Source organism: Fundulus heteroclitus, chromosome 5, assembly GCF_011125445.2.
Source record: "Fundulus heteroclitus isolate FHET01 chromosome 5, MU-UCD_Fhet_4.1, whole genome shotgun sequence".
In the NCBI taxonomy this organism is placed as follows: Eukaryota; Metazoa; Chordata; class Actinopteri; order Cyprinodontiformes; family Fundulidae; genus Fundulus; species Fundulus heteroclitus.
In genome coordinates this window covers 31,782,288-31,802,872 of record NC_046365.1, presented here as the reverse complement: position 1 = coordinate 31,802,872, position 20,585 = coordinate 31,782,288, and positions in this window count along the sequence as shown.

Below are 20,585 nucleotides of genomic sequence, written 5' to 3'. Positions count from 1 at the left end.
TTTCAAAAGCCTCCATCGACGTTAAATTGTTTGGAGTCAGGCATGATTTCCGATACAGTATAAACAACAAATCCGCTGCCCTGGAAAGAAGTGCTGAGGATTTTTATTGACTGTTGAGGCTTCTGACTCCATTCAAAGAGATATTCAATGGCTTTGTGTGTGTGTGTGTGTGTGTGTGTGTGTGTGTTTGTTTTAAGCTTTTTAGACCAAACCAGCCTACAGTTGTTTGAACGTCCCAAGTGACCAACAAAGGCACAGACTGGCTGACACTTCTGTCACTTAAGCCCTGCACTCAGGGGGCCAAAACATTGCACATTCAATGTCTTGTGCAGCTGTTCAGGAGATCGAATAGAAGCAGTGAAAACTGAGTGTGAAGCACAAAACTGAGATACTGAAATAAAAAAATAAATAAACAGGAGGCCTTTGATGCTTGCCTGAAATCATGTATTGAAACTGGGTAAGCCAGCCTTGTAACAATCAGGTATCCGCTTGCAAAAGTAATCACACCTCTTGAACTTCTCTGTATTGCTTAACACTTCAACTATGAACTTTAGCGGATAACAATTTAATATGATTGACCAACACAATGTAGTACATCATTATAAAGAGGATTGTAAATAGCTTAGATTTTTTTCACAAATAAAAATCTGAAGAATGTAATGTGAAAACATATTCAATCGATTTTAGGATGATAACCCTAAATAAAGTCTAGTGCACACAATTGCTTTTAGAAGTCACCTTAATACTGAACAGAATCTCCGCTGTCTCCTCCTGAACGTATCACCCCAATAGTGACACATTGTGGTGGTAGCACCATACCGTGGGGAATCTATTTTTTAACAGGGACCTGAAAGATAGGCTGATAGGACAAATCCTTCTTGGCGGTTAACCTTTACAGCTTTTATTTCAACCTTAAATACTGTTTTATTTGAATCAGAATTTGTGGGTTGGGCAGCAAAGTAGAATATGGGAATTGCACCAACAAAAAACTTGCAAAGTCCTCTCTGCTAAGAAGTTTTAGGTGGAGGAAAGTTTTGAAGTGTGTGGCTCACACTGGCTAAACCAAGCTTTTCATTACTGGAGGCAATCTCAGTGCAGAGATATCAAGATGTTATTTTCCACATTGAAAGGGACTAAACTCTGTCCTTTAAGTTGTCAATGCTCAGCCTCACAGAGCAGGATTTATCAGCGAATAAATTGAGCGAATGGGAGAGGAGAAGATGGACTGGCATTCCTGCAGTCCTGACCCAAACCCCTTTGAACAGTTGTGGGATCGGCTCGGGCTTGCTGCTTCTGCCAGTGCCTAACAGAACCAGAATGGCTGACTGTGTTGGTGGAAGAATGGGATACCATCCCACAGCAGTGTCTGACCAAGCTGCGTGACCAGCATGAGGAGGACATGTCAGGCAGTTGGGCTTGTGTACAGATCTCCCATGCACTACTGAGGCTCTTATTTGCTTAATGAACTCTTATTGCAAATGTGTCTTGTTTATTTAAACTTGAAATCATTTAATCCAATAAAAAGGGACCACATAATTGTTGATAGCAGAAGAAGTTGGAACTGGAAGAGAGGATTTGGCAAGTCTTTCATATGTATAACCAATATGCAAAGCTGTCCAGTTCAACCAATGAATGCATTTTTCTTACATACGTGGCACTGTTGAAAGGGAAACAAACAGTAAAATCTTACTTACATTGTGTAATCCATGTATATTGAAATTTATTGTTACGAGTAACAAATTGTAGAAAAGTTCAATCAATCAATCAATCAATCAATCAATCAATCAATCAATCAATCAATCAATCAATCAATCAATCAATCAATATTCAAGAAACAAGGACATCATTCATTTTCCCGAAGCGCTTATGTGAACGAGTGTGACAGTTAATGACACAGAACATTTGCACCATGTTTTCCACTTTTTAAAAACACAGGAACAGAAAATAGAGACAGGATTGTGGATGAAGGCTGTGTAAACAAACAGGAGTTGGTTTCCAGATGCCAAAATATCCCATAATGCAATGCACTTGTTACGTTATACTTTCAAGCCCCATTGTGTTTCTGCCTACCAACATGTTAGAAACAGAGTGCCTGGATATGTGACGTCACATGAGAACTATATATTAATTAGTTACCCATTAGTATCATGCTCACTGCTGTTTAAAATAAAGTTTTCAGAAGAAAAAGTTGTCTTGTAGCAGTTGTAATGTGCTAGGTTCTTTTTTTTTTCATTGGCTGTCAATAAGACGTGTTTGCAGTTGAGTCAGTGATCCGTTTACTCTGACTGCATCCAGATGTGACAAAAAGATTCAAAGGTTTGTTTGACCGCACAAAAATGTGTGTAGTATGTTCCCAGTTTAAGATTACAAAAAGCAGCTGTTTTCTTAGTTCCATGTATTTCATAGCTTCATAGTTTCTTGCTGAAAAAGTCATTTTGCCCTGAAATGATAGGAGATTGTCTTTAGAGGAGGCTTTGTCAGTACACTCATGCGTGTCACCACTATTATAAGTCCCTATTCTTTCCAATTCAAGCAATGCAGAAAAAATATTTTCTTTCTTGGCCTTAGGATAAATAAAAAGGGTGAGATTAACTTTAAAACTGAGCTAAAGTCACGTCCCAAAAACAGCCTTGCTATGAGCCTTTTGAGGAAGAAAAGGGCAGAGCACATAGGCCTGCCTGAGGAGCTGGAGATTTCCAAAGCTCAGTTGGGATAATCTATTGATTAGACAACTGTTTGGTAGTACTTCACAATCTGGCCTTTATGAAAAAGTGCCAAGAAGCCATTATTGACAGAAAACCATAAGTAGTCATGTTTGCCATAAACAAAGTGACACATCAAACACATGGAAGAAAGTGTTGTAGTTAGATAAGAATAATTTAGCAGTTTGGCTTGCAAACAAAAAATGCTATGTGTGGCCAAAAGTCCTGCACAACATCATTAACACACCACCTCCCACCATAATAAATGATAGTGGCAGTATCATGCTGTGAGGAATGCTTTTCCTGAGCAGGGACAAAGAAGTTGGGAAGGTTTGATGGGGAGATGGATGGAGCTAAAAACAAGGCAATCCTAAAAGAAAACAGGCTGCTAAAAAAAAAAATGTTTTGGAATGTCCCAGTTGAGAATCTGTTTCAAATCCTGAAAATGTATGCTCGCCAATGCTCTTCATATAGTCTAGCTGAGCATAATGGGCAAATTAACTCAGTCTCTGGATACTACAATGCTGCTAGAGATATACCGTAAACACTTGCACCTGTTATTGCACAGCAATGCAGGCCAATTGTTTCCATTCTCTTCATGATAGTGATTTTTCTCACACTGTGCTGCCTATTTGTATTTTTACGCTTTTGGTCAATTATCTAAATTATTTATACTATTCACTATCCACTCTGCCTTTCTTTTCTGACAGCCTCCTTCCCATCCTCTGGTCCCAATACAATATGTTATGACATGCTGCTGGAGCTAAGGAAGGCAATGGTCATGGGAAATGAGCTTCACTGTTGTGATGGTAGGTAAATTGACATGAATCCAAATTTCTTCAGCAGATAAGATACTGAAGCCCCCCCAACACCAGACTGGGATGCAGTTTTAAAGCAGCAGTGGCAGTACTATATTAAGCATAAATGTCCACTTTAAGCTACACCATACTGGCAGTTCTCCAACTAATCAATCAGTCTCACAATCTCAACTTAAATGTGAAGGATAAAATATTGTCCTATCCACAGAGGGATCAATATTACAAATAAAAGAATCAGAAGATATTTGTCAGGATTAATATTTATTTGTCAATGTCAAAGTGCTGCACAACAAGAACAAGGACATATTTAACACTTTAAACAATTAAGTGTTTTGAATAAAGATTTGTGTATTTAATCAAGCTAGCGTATGTTCACGAATGATTAATCAGGAAGAAAGACCAAAACCCACACCTAAAGCTTTCCAAGAAAGACTGTATAATATTATAATGTTAATTCAACCCTACAAAATGTACTGTCTTAAACAATTAAAATGTATTTACATCTATTTGTGGCCAAAAGAGTGTGTTGTCTTATTTAATCTGAAAGGCTTAATAGAAAGTGAGGAGAAAGTGAGTCTTTGATCAAACTTTAATCTGTCATTTTCAGCACCAGAGCCACCACTAAGCAAATAACCTTAGTGTGGACTAAATTCAGGCAGTTATTCAACTGAAGGAAACATTGTCTCCACCTGTGAGGTTCCCAAATTCCCATCTCTCTTCATTTGGATGAAGGGAAAAGCCTTGTGACAAGAAACGGTTGTTTTGACTGGAAGATCCCTCTAAGATTGTTAGAGTGTTGTGGCCTAGGTCATCGGATATATTAGTGGTTCTTCACTTTGGATTTCGTCCGTCCGTCCGTTGTCTTCCGCTTATCCGGGGTCGGGTCGCGGGGGTAGCAGCTTCAGTAGGGAGGCCCAGACGTCCCTCTCCCCAGCCACTTGGGCCAGCTCCTCAGGAGGAATCCCAAGGCGTTCCCAGGCCAGCCGGGAGACATAGTCCCTCCAGCGTGTCCTGGGTCTTCCCCTGGGTCTCCTCCCGGTGGGACGTGCCCGGAACACCTCTCCAGGGAGGCGTCCAGGAGGCATCCTGACCAGATGCCCGAGCCACCTCAACTGGCTCCTCTCGACGTGGAGGAGCAGCGGCTCTACTCTGAGTCCTCCCCGGATGACTGAGCTCCTCACCCTATCTCTAAGGGAGAGCCCAGACACACTACGGAGAAAACTCATTTCAGCCGCTTGTATCCGGGATCTCGTTCTTTCGGTCACGACCCAAAGCTCGTGACCATAGATGAGGGTAGGAACGTAGATCGACCGGTAAATCGAGAGCTTCGCCTTTTGGCTCAGCTCTCTCTTCACCACAACGGATCGGTACAGCGCCCGCTTCACAGCAGACGCTGCACCAATCCGCCTGTCGATCTCCCGCTCCATCTTCCCCTCATTCGTGAACAAGACCCCAAGATACTTGAACTCCTCCACTAGGGGCAGGACATCCTCCCCAACCCGGAGAAGGCACTCTACCCTTTTCCGGTTCAAGACCATGGTCTCGGATTTGGAGGCACTGATCTTCATCCCGGCCGCTTCGCACTCGGCTGCGAACCGCTCCAGTGAGAGCTGTAGATCACGCCCTGATGAAGCCAAGGCGTGATCACTTTGGATTTATTTTATTTAATTCAGTTTCAATAAAATTTTGTTTATATAGCACTAGTTCACAACATATTTAATTTCAAGGCAATTTATAAAGTCAGTTCAATCCAATCCTACAGGCAGATTGGTTAAAATGTGTTCTATCTAAGGAAGCCTAGCAGATTGCATCGCGTCTTTGATAAGCATTCACTCCTCCTGAAAGAGCGTAGAGCCACAGTGGATAGTCGTCTGCATAGGGTCTTTGGCTTTGCAGCAATCCCTGATACTGATCATGTATATGGCTACAGAGGAGGAAAAAAACTCCCCTTTAACAAGAAGAAACTTCCAGCAGAACCAGAAACACGACCGACAGGGGGTTTGAGAAGAGAGAGCGGACAGAAAAGACACAAAAAGAACACATAAGCACTTATCCTGGAAAGATACACAGCTAAGCAGATGGGCTCTGAGCCAGTTTTCAAGTAGAGATAATGAAAGAGAGCAAATACAGTTAGTTGCAGTAAAAGCTCAGCCCATAGTTATGTCTAGGAGAAAAAAAATGGATAGACTTTGAGAGAAATGAGCAATTGCAGAGCCGGCTGAAGAAACAAATTAAGAGGGGTGGGGGCATTTCATTGTTTCGGGCAGTGAAGAGATGGAGGAACATTGAAATCTTGCAAGGCTTACAGAATAAATAAATAGAAACTACGATGCTTTTTGGCAAAAAGGGTCTCACATGGTGATTGATCCTGTCTGACTTAGACAGGCAGGACAGTGATAGTTTACTACCCTGTTTACAATACCCCTTTTTAACCGTGCCGATAACAGTCTGAGCTCGGTAACCGAGATAACTATCGAGTGTAAATGGAACGCAAACTGAACTGAACCGAGCCAGACACAACCGGACCGCGCTAAATGCAGCCCAGTTCCAGAGGTGGCTTCGGCTCGGTTTTTCAGTAGCCCGGTTCTCTAATAACAAAGAGAGCATGAGCAGACCACTTCATCTCCTTACAGCTAGCTGACATTTCAGACATTCATAATAATACTAGCTTCCCTACCGTGACACCGATTTCCAGTGATGATTCTGCTTAGCAGTGTGATGAACCTCAGCGTCTGTCGTTGTTTCCTGCATCTGTAAATCCTTATTAGACGTTCTTTTGTCTTATCCATTTCCCAAAAGCCGACTCTGTCAAGTAAATTCACCAAAAGTTGCATTTTTCGCCTGACTCTCCGCAAACAACGAAATATCACAATCTGGCCAGAGAGACCAAACATGTCATCAATCTATTACTTTAAAATCTACTATCTCATCACTGTGCATGTTTTAATAGTATTTTTATAAAACCTTTTAAATTTCCAAATAAGATTATTTATCTAAGGCAAAACAATTACATAAATTGACAAGCCCTCAGACTACATACCTTCAGTCTAGCAACTGTCCAGGGCCCCGTTTCAGGAAAAATGGCCGTTCTACCATGAGTAGCAAGCAGCTACTCTTGGTATTTCTACCTCACGCTGTCATACTCTGAGTTTTTGGTTTCAGGTCAGGTGATATCAATCAGCTAACTAATCTCAGTGTCCTATGAGCCCTGAGTTGAACGAGAGTCCGAGCAACAAAGAAGCCCTCATCAGTGCAGTGGAATGCAGAAAACGCGATTCACCAATCGCAATGGCAGGAAATAAGAAGCCTCGAAGTGCACATTTCTTGAGACGGAACCATAATTAACAAAAAGAAACAATGGCACCGCTGAAAAAGGGAGTTAGCAGCAGAGAATGTCTGAAAAGGTGAATCAATGAGTGAGATTAGATGACGGAGAATTAAAGCTGTATTCTCACACTGCACTCATTCAACACCCAAAAAAGGGAGGGGGCACATGTCTAGGTGCAACTGGCATTAAAAGGAGGTGGCAGCCAATCAAGATGAAGTATGGAAATACAGTTTAATCAGATACGGTTAAGTTATATCTTGTGGCTCTCTGACTATGAAACACCTTTAAACTCTACTATAACGTAGTGCGACAGTAACATTAATGACATGAATGAAATGAAATATCATTACATGAATGAAACATTTTCTGCATTACCTATGTTATTAAAAAGCTGCCATTGGCATAAGGATGATGAGCAGTACAAATAAATTGTTCAGAACTGAGAGCACCCCCCTCATTGGGTTAGAAGAGCAATGTGCGGCCTGAGAATATTGAGATAAATCAATGATGGCGGTGAAAAAATGGTAACGCTTGAAAATATATTAATCCATAAAATGATCAGACATTTAATCGTGGTCTGATCAGCCTCTCCCGACAGAGATTTCTGTGAAGTATTTGCGCTCCAGCATAGAGGCTCCTCCAGAAAACGACACGCCTTTCCCAACACTTCCTTGTGCAGATCTCAGCTAAAAAGTAGATAAAACTCAGGGTTTGCCCAAACAACTCTGCTTGTTAGCAAGGTTGTTTCATGAAGCCATTTATTAATTTAATTTGACTCAGGGTAAAGGCGTCCAAGCTTTCTGAAACGGAAAACCAGGGTATACAGGAATTTACCCCAGAAATTACTCTGAATATCCACTAATACAGCTTTCTCAAATGGGGCCCTGGTAAATAAAAAAATAAAAAATAAAAAATAAAAAACACAATATCTTGGAAATTCTGGGATGCCATGCAAAGTAATAAGTGGTCATTCTGGATAGAACGAAAAGCCCCATAGGGACATTTTAAGGTGCCCTGGAGAACAGCAATTACAGTGGATGAGAGGTCATATTAACTAGTGTTCATGTACACTACACTCCGCAAAGCGTCACCTTGAAAAGAAACTGAACTATCCCCTTAACCAGAGCGACACTCAAGTGAAAAGTCGCACCATCACTATAATATGTGCAAGTGCGAATGTCTCACTGTTGAGGTGAAAATGTAATTGAGCCCCGGTCATCCAGTCTGAAAGCTGACACGTGGCCCATAACGACAGCACATGGGTATTTGTACTCTAGGTCAACGTGTTTATCAGGAATTACAGAGACAAGTATCAAGGATCTTTATTGTCACTATGTGTTACCATAATTGCATTTTTTGACGAGGCATCCTGAGGACCATCAGGATGTTAAAAGCGAGACGGGCCACTCACTTGTTTTTGGTCAGCCGTTTTGGGTCGGGCTTTGGAGCTCTCCCATTCTGTCCAGTATCTTTTTTGTCTTCTTCTCTCTCTTGTTAAATCCCCCTTGAGCCGCCCAATTTGTAAGTTTGTGTTTTGTTATTGTTGTATCCTTCAATTCCCCATGCTGCTCCCAAGCTCTTGTCTGCACTCGCCTCCTGTACAAGTCTCACATGACACTGAGGTTCTCTGAAGGCCCAACGCTTTATAATTGTGCAATAATCCTTTCCAGATGGATAGATTTTGGTTACTTTGTTTCTCATCTGTCCTTGGATTTCTCATCTATTTTTTTTGTTAGCCAGATATTGCTTTTTATAATATTTTAGTCTTTTTAATGTTGTCAGACAGTTTCTGTACAAATTATTTCTTGATTCTACAAGTCAGACTGTAATCAGGCCTGTAAAATTGATATTAGCTTTGAAAGGAATGTGGTTTACCAACATTAATTAAGATAACTGGAAAGCATTTTCCCTTATTAAATTAAACCATCACTAGAAGACTGCTTTTTGTATTTACTCACGTTATCTTTGCCTGATAGAGAAATAAGTAGTTTCTTGACCTGAAACACTGTTACAAAAAGGCAAAAACACACAACTATAACTTGCTGACTTATTCACTGCAATTTCTAGAGTCTCGTTTTTTTTTTTAGAAACACCTGAATGATGACTTTGTGGTTCTTTTTAGAATGGTTGTATCAAAGCTTTAAATGGCTACCTTAATTTTGTGTTATGCACACCATAAGAAAAGAAACATTTAAATGAGATTTCTACATATAAATTACTTTTTTTTGGGACTACATCAGCACTTTTCCTCTTAAACATCCTAACTGTTGTTTGATCAGAACTGCAGAACGCTCTCATCTGTGAAATCTGAAATGTGTCCTCCTACTCTGTGCTCAGTGTTCCAGTGTGGACACTTTAACCCTCATTACGATTTCTGCACACTTCACTCTTTCATTGTCTCTGTCATTTCCCGTTATTGTTTCTCATCTGTTACAGCTTGCTTTTATAATTGTTCTTTTTATTAGAAAAGCCCCCACAAAACTGCTCACACGTAGCTTCCCATATACAGTGCTGGTTATTACTGAGAGGGGACATAAATTAGAGTATGCTATGAGGGCGTAATCATTCTTCCCATAAGAGACATTGAATCGGGCCCTGATTAAAAAGCCCTAAATGCTGTAGAACAAAGAGTTTAATTAATAACTAAATTAATATTATTAACACTCAATTTTACATTCAGCTTGCTTACTCTTAACAGATGTTACATTTATGTCCTATAATAAAGCAATTATCATTGCTTGTTGGCCATCGCATTGCCTAAAAAAGCAAAGACTAATTTATTCCAAGGTTTGTAATTATGTAAGATATAACACATAATACAATTTGTGTTTTCATGTACTCCAGAAGCATTATTTTTGCTCAGCTATATATTTTCATTGATGGCTAATGCTTGCTAATATTAAGATCATTTCAAATATGTATGTTTTAAAGGATCGTATTTATGTTGTTGGGACAGAGGTTGAGACAGTGAACCAGTGTAGTGGAAAATATACACAACTGGTTGCAAAGCTAATAGCTGTCTGCATGTGTTTCTCATGCAAAGGCCTGATCAAACTTCACTGTTCAACTTCCAGAAGATGAAATACGACATGGCAAGATGGTATAATTGTCCTGCTAAGCAGTTAGTCCAAGCTGGAACTAGGCTTGTTAAACTTTCACACTGTGAGCAAACCAGTCATTCATTTTAAGCCAAATATTAGTTTTGAAATCAAATTTTAGTTCTTCTTTTAAACCCACTCTTTAGTTAACCTGACTCTGGCCAGATGTATGTCGCTCCGCCTAGCTCCACTTACATCTATCTGGGACATCTCCCATAGAAAGTGATTTCTCCAACCAATTTTATTGTCTGGCCAATCAGGACGCAGGGCGGGAGTTTCATGGATATGAGCTAGTGGAGAAGCGACCATGAGATTCCAACAACAATGGCGGCTCGCATCGAGGAAGCAAGCGTTAACATTGATGCTGCTATTTCTTCCGTGTTGTCCAATCTACCTAATATTGTTTGATTAAAAGAACATCAGAGAACGGCTCTGAAGGCTTTTGTTGGTGGAAACGATGTTTTCGCCCTTCTCCCGACCGGATTTGGCAAGTTTTGTTTGGAGTGGTTAGTGGTTAGCGCGAACCATATTAGGAGGCCTTTAGTCCTCAACGCGGTCGGCCCGGGATCGACTTCGACCCGCGGCGCTTTCCTGTCAGCTCACTGTCAATAAAACGTGTGCCACTAGAGCCGCAAACACATAAAAAAATAAATAAAAAGTTTTGTTTTTTCCTGCGTCGCTCTCACAGCGTCACGGGTTAGCTTCGGTGTGAGTGGTTGAAATAGCACGTTGATAAAGATGACAGACAAGTGGCTTATCCAATCAAATGCAAGGATTTTTGATAAGGCCCAGCCTTCAATAAAGGCAATTCCTATGGAGATGTCCCAGATGTATGTGAGTGAAGCTAAGCGGAGTGACATACATCTGGCGAGAATCAGGTTACTCTTTAGTAGCCTCAAGGTTCGTTCACACTGAACCCGAACAAAGCGAATTTCTCACGCTGATTACCTGCCGTTGATCACTTGACATTTTGCCTCTCTCTTGCAAACAGTTCACACTGACAATGCAACGAATTGCCCCCCCAGCTCGCTTCACTGCATCATCAAAAAGGAGGAGAATCTATCCGCTTGCCGGTTCCTTCAACTCACCACGGCATGTCTGCCATGATGGATCACCCTCCCGGACACAAACTACAGGCGTCTTTTCGGTCAGTAAATCCATCATTGCTCAATAGAAATATATCCTGATTTTACTGTCTAAATATGGAACATATAAAAACATTTTTCTTGCTGAAATAACTGGAGGATCCTTAATGCGACTCAAGTTGACAGAGACGTTCAGATTGTTGAACTCAAGAGAAATTTGGCTTCACTCTAGTCTCACATCCCCTTCGCATCGCTCAAAATGTGTCGTTTTCATCGCAGACTGTTAATTAACTCCTGAAGGGAGGGATGACATGTAAATCCCTCGCTCCATCTGTCTTGTTAGCGATCGGCGTGAACGCACCTTCAGGATTAGCCATTTGTTGTCACGTTTGGTATGGACCAGTTTGTAGACAGACACTCGGAGGCGACACGGTGAGATGAGGTGTGATTTAATAAAGTAAGACAAACAACAAACTTACAGGTTGACCAGGCGCACGGCAATAGAGGGGACCAGAGAAGGGTAGCATGACGGAGGACCTGACCCTGAGTGAGACTTAGCTGGCTGACTTTATAGAGGAGGAAAGTAAAAGGGACAGCAGGCGGAGCAATCAAGCACAGGTGGAAAGTGTAGCAGTAATTAGACTGAAGGAGAGAGAAAGAGAGGGCAATGATCTGACCGAAACAGGAGGGAAGCTGAATCTAGCAGATATTAATGAATGAACAAATATGAAGGAATAAGGACCTAAGAGAACAGTTAAGATCATCATGAACGGAAACTAAGGCAGGAACCAAATCTAACAGACAGATAAATAATATAAGTTGAGAACAAATAAACTAAAACTACTGGATCCCCAGAAACCTAACACTCAATAATCAAATCCTGCGGATCCTGATATTAGTGACTTTAACCATTATTTTCAGCTGGTAAGTTGACCCTGCACATCGGGTTAAATAATCATATTTAACTGAAAAGCGGTTTAAAAAAATTACCCCAAACTGGGCTGTTTGTCAACAGGCAGATATTAGAATGTGTTAACAGTACCTGGGTAGTCAGCCTCTTTTCATGAAAGATCTTCAAAAACTTTTTTTTCCTACTTTTGTCTGACATGATCTGGCCAAGTGATTATTTTCAAATTACTTCAAACTGGAAAGATTTTAAGTCTAATTAAACAATATCAAGCGGTCATAGTAGCCGTGGTGTTCCTTTTTCGGCATTATCTGTGACAATCACGAAACATTTCCAATATTCTCCAATATTCAATGCAGCTGTAAGCATTTTAAAGAGGACATTTATTCCAAGTCTAAAAATACACATACCTACATCACTATAGTTCATCTCTCCTTGCACTTAGATATTAACCAATATCTAAGTGTCATCCCTGAACATCACTTTCTTTACATATATAGTCCCACTCAGTCTACTTATTATCTATTCTATACACTCCAACCATCCTTTTACTTTTCTTACAGCAAATACAGCATTTTTACTGCTCTCGTCCAAGCCATTTGTACCTCTTGTATTTGTGTTTGCATTGATTTCTTTGTGTTTACTTCACTATGGTGCTTTCAGCCAGGTGGGTTAAAATCAGACTGTAAGTTGGGAGCACAATAGCATCAGACTCTCTGTTATAAGAAGCAGCAGAGTCACTCCCTCCTCAGGGACTGCAATCACAGCAAGGGGCTGCTGCAACAAATTCATGCTCTCTCTTCCTCATCTTCCTCTTTGTCCGTGGGCCCCCGTGAGTAGTGGTTCATATTGGACAGACAGAGCTGCCGGTGTCCGAATGGGTTTGGATATCCACAAACATATGCAGGCTGGATCGAAGCTAAGTAGCTGCACTCCGTCCTCCGCGGAATCAAACGCCAGAGTAAGGAACCGGCCTATGTCGAAACCAGCTTTGTGATTCAGCCGTTGCAGGAAAGCTCAATCGAGACGGCACAGAGCGGTTTCCTGCGACCAGAAAAGTTGATATGAAGTCTCCCGCTGCAACCTGTGCAGGCCCTCACAGGAAGCCTAAGGACACAGACACGCAAGGAATGCCGTGCAGAGGTACCTATGCTCGATAGGCCAAGCTCAGTCCATCGGAGCCCATTTAAAGCCCATCCCAGGCCAGGATTCACGAGGAGTTTCCCTCTGACCTAGCCACTTGCTTGCTGCCCCGAACTAGCTTCACCCTGGTCCAACTTCTTCCAACCGGACGGCCCAGTGTCAACTGAACAGACTCAAAGGCAGAGGTTTGGCAGATAAATAAGTAGGGAAAGTATACAATGGTTTACTTTTGATGTGTTTTCACTGTGTTTTAATGTTTGACCGAGATAGACCTGGAGCTAACAGGCTAGCATTCTTGAAACCATACTATGCTGATGTGTTTTGGGGGTGTTTTACACCCATAAGGGTTTTATACACCGATGGGACATTAATGTTAGTGTTTTCGGGTCTGCTCATTGCAGCAAAATATGGTTTAAAAGTCTAAAGTTAAAGCCGAATGTCCACTAGCATTAGCGATATTAGCTTCTCGGATAACTTAGTTTGACCACCTAGTATACGTAACTACGACGTTTAAAGCTAATGCTATATAGTTCTGCCATCGTTTGATAGTGCTACAAGCGTTATTATAGCATTAATGTCAATTTAATGGTGTTTGTGTAACTTTAGGATTAACCCATCAAGCTAATGACCGATCGTCCGGTACAGTGCCCTCTAGATTCCTAAGTTACCAATTTGAGTCTTAATCATTTCCTTGAGAAAAAAAAACATTAATACAAAGTCAAATGGCCTAAAGGTTATTGATTTTTACTGAGCAAATTACTCTTTCAAATGTTATTTCCTTAAATAATGTTTTGTTTAACTCAGAATTTGCACTTTGAATGGGTTGAACACATATCAAATGTTTTTCTAAATTAGTTAAGCTAATTTAGCCTCATTCCATATTCTATAACATGTACTTTGGTTCTGTATCTTGGATATGCAGTGACCAGGATCCACTGAATTATTCTGATGATGGTTTTCAACTATTTTATTTTGTCCTTTTGCTATTTTGTGTTTACATAGTTCCTTAGCTTCTTTTTAAGGTTAAGTTTCACTAACCTAGTAGAGAGGATTTGTTGATTGAAATATATGGTTAATTAAGGTAAACAGCATTATATAGTGGTTTTCTCTGGATGCTCATTTTATTTCTGTTAATAAATTCTTGAATTTGGAGAGAACTTGTCACTCATTTGTGTGCAGAGTTTGCTGTTAAAAGAACGGCAGTGCTCAAATCATCCTTTCAATTATTGTCCTGATATCAGCTGTTTGAGCTGATATTTGATGGACAATACCTTACAGACCGAGAATTATGTATTAACATTAAATGACTTAAAAACATGCGCAATGGCACAACAGTGTTTACTTCACTAATCCAACCAAAAACTCAGACTGGACTTTAACTTGACCACATTGCCATCTTGGCTTAATCAACCAAACCCCTCACTGCCATCTTTAACTCCCAGACTATCCTGACTCACTGTCCAAGTATCACAGTGAATTTAAAATCAGCCACCTGGCCTGTGTGCGCCTTGCCACTCATCTTTTGGCAGAAAGGATGGGCCCCAGCCCACCAGGCTCCCAGAACATGAAAATGGATCTGAGTCTCTCCTAATCCATTATGTATGGTTTTACTGCATTTTGATTAAAGAGCTATGAGACATTTCGTCTGAAAAGTGAATACCCGAGGTCAGAAACCAGGAATGGTTTAAGAATAGTATAAAGTTAGAACTACATTAGGTTATATTAATGTTCATTGAGCAATCTCATAACTTTATAAAATCAATCTGAAGAATTAAGAGTTTCCCAAAAGCTATGGAGCTAAACTACAAAGCTCTGATGTGATTTCTGGATATTTCCCAGGATTTAGAATTCAACATGAGATTTGACACTTTAAAAAAAGTGGTACATTATTAAGATATAATAACTAACAAAATCAACAATGAACTAATTATTAAATAATTCTTAAAGGGTGTCCTAAAAATAATGTTTGTCATCTTTTTTTTTCAGGTGTGGACTCTCCATGATTTAGAACTATATCTGCAGCCAGAGGTTGTTCTAACAGGTCTCTAATGGAAATAGGTTTAGAGTTTGCCGCAGTCACACTGCCAGTATAAAAAAAAAGATTTAATAATTATGATAAGATTCAACAACGCCTGCTTCCTCCCCACTGATTAACTTAAGCGAAACGTAAACAACTGTGGCATCAAGAGAGTCACTTAACTGTAGACGATGCTCATTCATGCACGGCTACAAACACTTCACTATTCTAACCGAGACTGTGCTGAAGGGCCTTTATAATGTCTTTACATTGGGTTAAGAAATCTTTAATTATGCTCTTGAGGCTGTCTTAATGCATTTTTGATGAGGTGTTTATGAAGCTGTTGTTGGATGTATGCGAATACCTGGTGGTTCATTTCCCTTCCTGAGAAGGTGAACAAATAGGTTTGAAAGGTGAAAAATCCTCTTTTGGACCCGCTATGATGACATATTCTGAACATACGTGGCAACACTGCTCTGATTTCTGCGTGTTGCTGAGTGCTGAGTCAGTGGAAAGAGAATGGAGAGAGACGGAGAGTTAGTGACACCTATCCTATACCGTTCTTCTCACCATCTGATTACATCCCAACAATAATGACTGCCGAAGAGAGGTATTGATTAGAGATAATGGAAGACATGCTACATTAAATTTATGGTCTGCAACATGGAGCCTGTCAATTGTTTTTGTTTTTTTGTTTTTAAATATTACTGAATTAAATGACTCTGTGGTGTCTGATGTTGGTTAGAAGGTTAGCATCCTCTGAAGTTGCAGTTTAGACTAAGTTAGGTCTGAATATGGGACAGAGGAAACTAATATAGTTTCAAACTATTTATCTATTCTAATTAATCCCCTAAAGACTTTGTGCTGATGGCCACATGGCTGCAAATGGATTTTTTTTATTTAGAAAGAAAACAATTTGCTGTGCTTTTTGGACTGTGATCTGATGCAATTCTGGGTTTATGCTCACTTCTGCTCCCTTGGTCTTTCCGATCTTTAATCTCTGTAGCAACCTGTTCAGCTTCTTCTTTTGAAGGTTTGTTGTTTTCTTTTTAATACTCTTGTGTGTTGGTACTCTGCCTTAGCCTGCTGTTCGGGATACCTCTTCCTGTTTGACTGATCTCGGCTGACCCAGCCCTCCTTCTATAAACTGCTTATGTTTTGATTCTGCCTGACTTAATTTGTGCATTAGGGATCTTACTGAAAACTGCCTGCAGTGTTTGCTTCATTGAAAGTGTTGTTAAAACTACAGTGGCTATTGTTTGAATAGTTTCACATGGTTATTTTAGTAATTTCCAGCAGAAATGTATAATGTTGAATGAACACATTTATCATAAAACAAATGTGTATTCAGAATTATCACTAAATGCATTTTGCTGTTATTTGTGTGTAGAAGAAAACATATAAGCGGAAATTTGTTTGCGTTGTCAACTGCTGAAAAGGTTTCAGAACTGATTTTTTTTAAAAGTTAATTAAAATTTACTTTAGCTCTTACAGGCAAGTCTTTCCCTTGAAGAAGAGGTGTCCAACTTTACATTTTTGAGCCAAAAATGTTACATTGGCAGTACTCGGGGGGCCACAATATTTTCAATATCTCTATTAAAATTGCAGAAAATGTTTTAGTATCTGCTTGACAGAAACCTAAACAAAGTATTTTATTGAGACAAGCCAAATAGTCTGAGTTTTGTGGAAAACCGACATGTAAATCATTTTAGAACTTAAACATAAACTTGGTCTCAGCATACAATATCCTCAGTTTCTCAGCTTGATTATTTTTGCCTACATATTATTTTGTACTTTTAGCAGCAAGAACAGATTATGTCTCTCTCTTGCTTTATTTATCCAAGTTAAACAAATGGATATGCCCAAGCTTTTTAGTGAAAGTCGCTTGATGTTTGTGGTTTTATTTACTAGAACTGAATTAAAAGCAAACATGGTTGATAAAAGGTGAACACTTTGTGTTGCACCTCTTTATTGAAGATTTGACTTTGTATTTTTTTTTTTTTGAAAGGCCTTGCATCAGCAAAAATTGCACCCTAATATTTTTCAAATGTGCATCAACAAACCATTCTTGCTTTTTGGCCGAGGGATGCAAAAGTCCCCACGGCCGCACTTCGGACACCCCGGATCTGGAGAGATTGTGCAGAAGAATGGACAAAGATCTCACTTTCCCTGCATGCTCCAACTTTGTGAAGTCTTGGAGAGGTTATATATATTGTTATATTTATTGTTATATAGAGCCCTATAAGATTTTATTAAATGGAACAAAATTGATTTGTAGAAAGGGGATTTGTAATTGATTGTAGTTCCAAATCACAAAAACAGTCAGAAATACAGATTCCTAATTTTTTAGAGTGAAGTCTACTTCTTAGTTAAAGTTCTTGGATGTTTGTTGTACTATTTAATTTGAAATCAAGATAGATGCCTAAACCTTGTTATTTAATGAAAAAAAATGTCACCTATAACAATAAGATTATTCTCTGTTTAATTTAACTGACTGTGCTTGCAGGTGAGATTAAAGGTTGGGTGTTGGGGACCCACAAGATCTGTCAGAAGGCCACAAATGGCACCCAGGCCAGATTTTGGACGCCCTGCCCTAAATCCTGTTAAAGCTGTGAAAGAGCCGAGGCCTTTTCCAGGAGCCCCTGGATGAAATAAAGGAGACTGAGACTTGTTGACGACTTGTTTTTTTATGCACCTGTTGCAGAATGTAATCTTTATTGTCATACATTTTTGAGAGACTCTTCAAACTCAGTTGCGATGAATTAATAAATAAATAAACATTTTAACCAACAGACCACCAATGGACTTCCAAGACAAACAGGTTTACATGGCAAATTGAATCTCTATTAATTTTTTGTTGATGTAAATAAAATCTATGAAAATTGACCTGGCATTGGTTTCTTAAAGTGGTGAACCTTTTCATGGTGGAATGTTATAACCGCCACTCATTGCATGTTCATTGTAAGTGTTAAAAGAACGCTTGACATCTCAAGCATAGGCTCCACAAAAGGGAAATCTGTCTAAAGTCCAACACACACCGAGTGGTGAGACAGGATTTGAAAATGTCATTGTGAAAGCTAGACATTATGAAATCTTAAAAGGAACTCCTGTCACACTGCACAATACAAGATGCCAGACTGCACGGTTTGCTGCTGCAGCAGAATCGCAGCAGAAAAGTCCAATACAGATGGGAGTACAATGATAAATGGACGGCAGGTTTTGTGTGTTGAGGAGATGCAGAGATGGATGAGGAACAGGAGAAAGCAGTGGAAGAGCTCGCAGCTGGGCAAAATGGGACAATAATTTGACATCCCAGCAGCAGTCCCGTGATTTGTCCAGAATATATCTGACACTGCTTGATGTTTGTTGTAGGTCGTCTTTCATATGTAGTGAGAGCACAAATTGGCTTTCGGAGTGCCTGTCACGCTGAGACTCACACTACCAGAGGTACAAATCTTTCAAAACAATAGATTTTGCCTGAGGCGCCCAATGATATGCCAAGGTGAAAATACCACCTGAATGAAGCTAAAAATTCATGAACTGACAGTGTTTATTTTTTGTTTATATGTATTTGTGTAATGCTTTACTTTGGCCTCCCTTTGGATATTTCTGTGATTTTTTTTTTCAGAGGTTCACTTGAATATTTCACTGACATTGAATTCAGGGTAGTGGTAGAAAAAAAATGTCTTTGTCTTAACCCGAGGGTCTTATTGCTTTTAGTACTTGGATCTCTATTCAGATTTTTTTGATTGTAGATTATTGTCACTAAAGGTGTCCCATACAAAAAATGTGTCTCATTGTGTTCAGTTTTTCAGTTATTTTTGTTCGCTTCAGTGTGTTGGTTTGGATTCTGATGTTAGGATTAGTCTGGTTCTGTCTGGTTCTTTTGTATTCTTGTTTAGCTACCTATGTGTCTGTTCTGTGTGTATTAGACCAGTCTACACGGAGATGAACATGGTCAATTTTCATAAACGATTAAGAACAAATATGCATCCACATGAGAGGACGCAGCACCACTGAAAAAGCTGTAGTACAGGGGTGTCAAACATACGGCCCTGGCTAAATGGATTATCATTATTCAAAAAAAAAAATAATCATAATAATATTTATTTTTTTTCCGTAGTGTCCCGTCTGGCAATGTGGCAATAAGAATTGTTGTCTTAATGCCAGAAAGAGCTCATCAGATTGGACTTTCACAAGTGGAGCAGTACTGCTTTTGCCATAGTGCTCCGCTTGATTTGTGAATGTGAATAGTTTTATTATGATTCATGCGGGGAATATCTCAAATGATATGGACACTACAATGGGAAAGTAGGAGAGGAAAGGAAGAACAAGAAGAAAAAAAGAAAAGGTGAAAGAAAGAGGAGATAAAAGAAGTGAATGATAAAACAATTATTGAAACAAACGTACTTCGTTAAATTGAAAATCTGCAGTTCCTATATTGTCCACGAGGGGCGCTGTGTTTTAATCAGCCGATGTGGAAAATTTATTTTAAATCATTTCTTCATTTTTATCTGTTTGACGTATTTTGTCATGCAGGACAGTGTTTTTAAGTTCCAAAAAATGTGAATAAATGTTTTTCAACATTGTACAATCACTGTGATCAGTTCTTGTGCATAATGCCCCTAAGTAAATGTTTAACTGAGTAAAAGTATTGCTGAATTTGCACATACTTTTCTTTTTCATAACGAAGCCACATCACCAGACGGCGCCATCTTTGTTGTTATTTGTGAGAGTGAGGCTCATCGTAGCCTTGCTACACAGAGAGTGGCAAGGCTGCGATGTCATTGTTTAAGAAAAGATGTGGCTCACATGTACACATGGAAAAATGAAACCAGCGTTTTGAAATTCATCAACTCTAGGACTCGGTTTCAAAAACGATTGTTTATGAGTTCCCAAAACGCCGCATCCATGTGGACAGCCTAAACTACGAAACACCTTTGCAGATACACCTAGTCTCGTCTCTGTGTGGACGGGGCCTTAATCTCCCTCTTTCAGTTTCTCTGATAAGGAAAATGACAAAGCATTTTCCTAATTAGTCGTGCTCCCAGTTAACCGTACCTGTAGTTAAAAGCCTGTCCGTTACCTCACCTGCCAGATTCTTCCATTCTCCATCATCAGTTTTCCTTCATGCCTGATTCCCATGGGTGTCAGTTGCTTCATTGTTAGCTGTCAGATGTCCTCCAGTTTTCTTAATGCTGGTTTCATAAGTATTTTCAAAAACAAATATTTATCTTCAAAGTGTCACACTCATCTGCTCTGCATTTGGTCCATCTTAACAACCGCTTTTCAGAATCATTTTTTAGTTGAGCAAATGTAGCACATGTAGCAGCCTTCTGCCAAAATGAAAGACCTTAAGAATACGTTATAATTGTGTGAATTACAGTAAGTTCAGAGGTTAGGCAAGTTCAAATGAGAACTAAGCACAGCATCAGTGTATTGCTTTTACAGATCCAGGAAAGTGTGTGTGACCATGTCCCAGTTTTC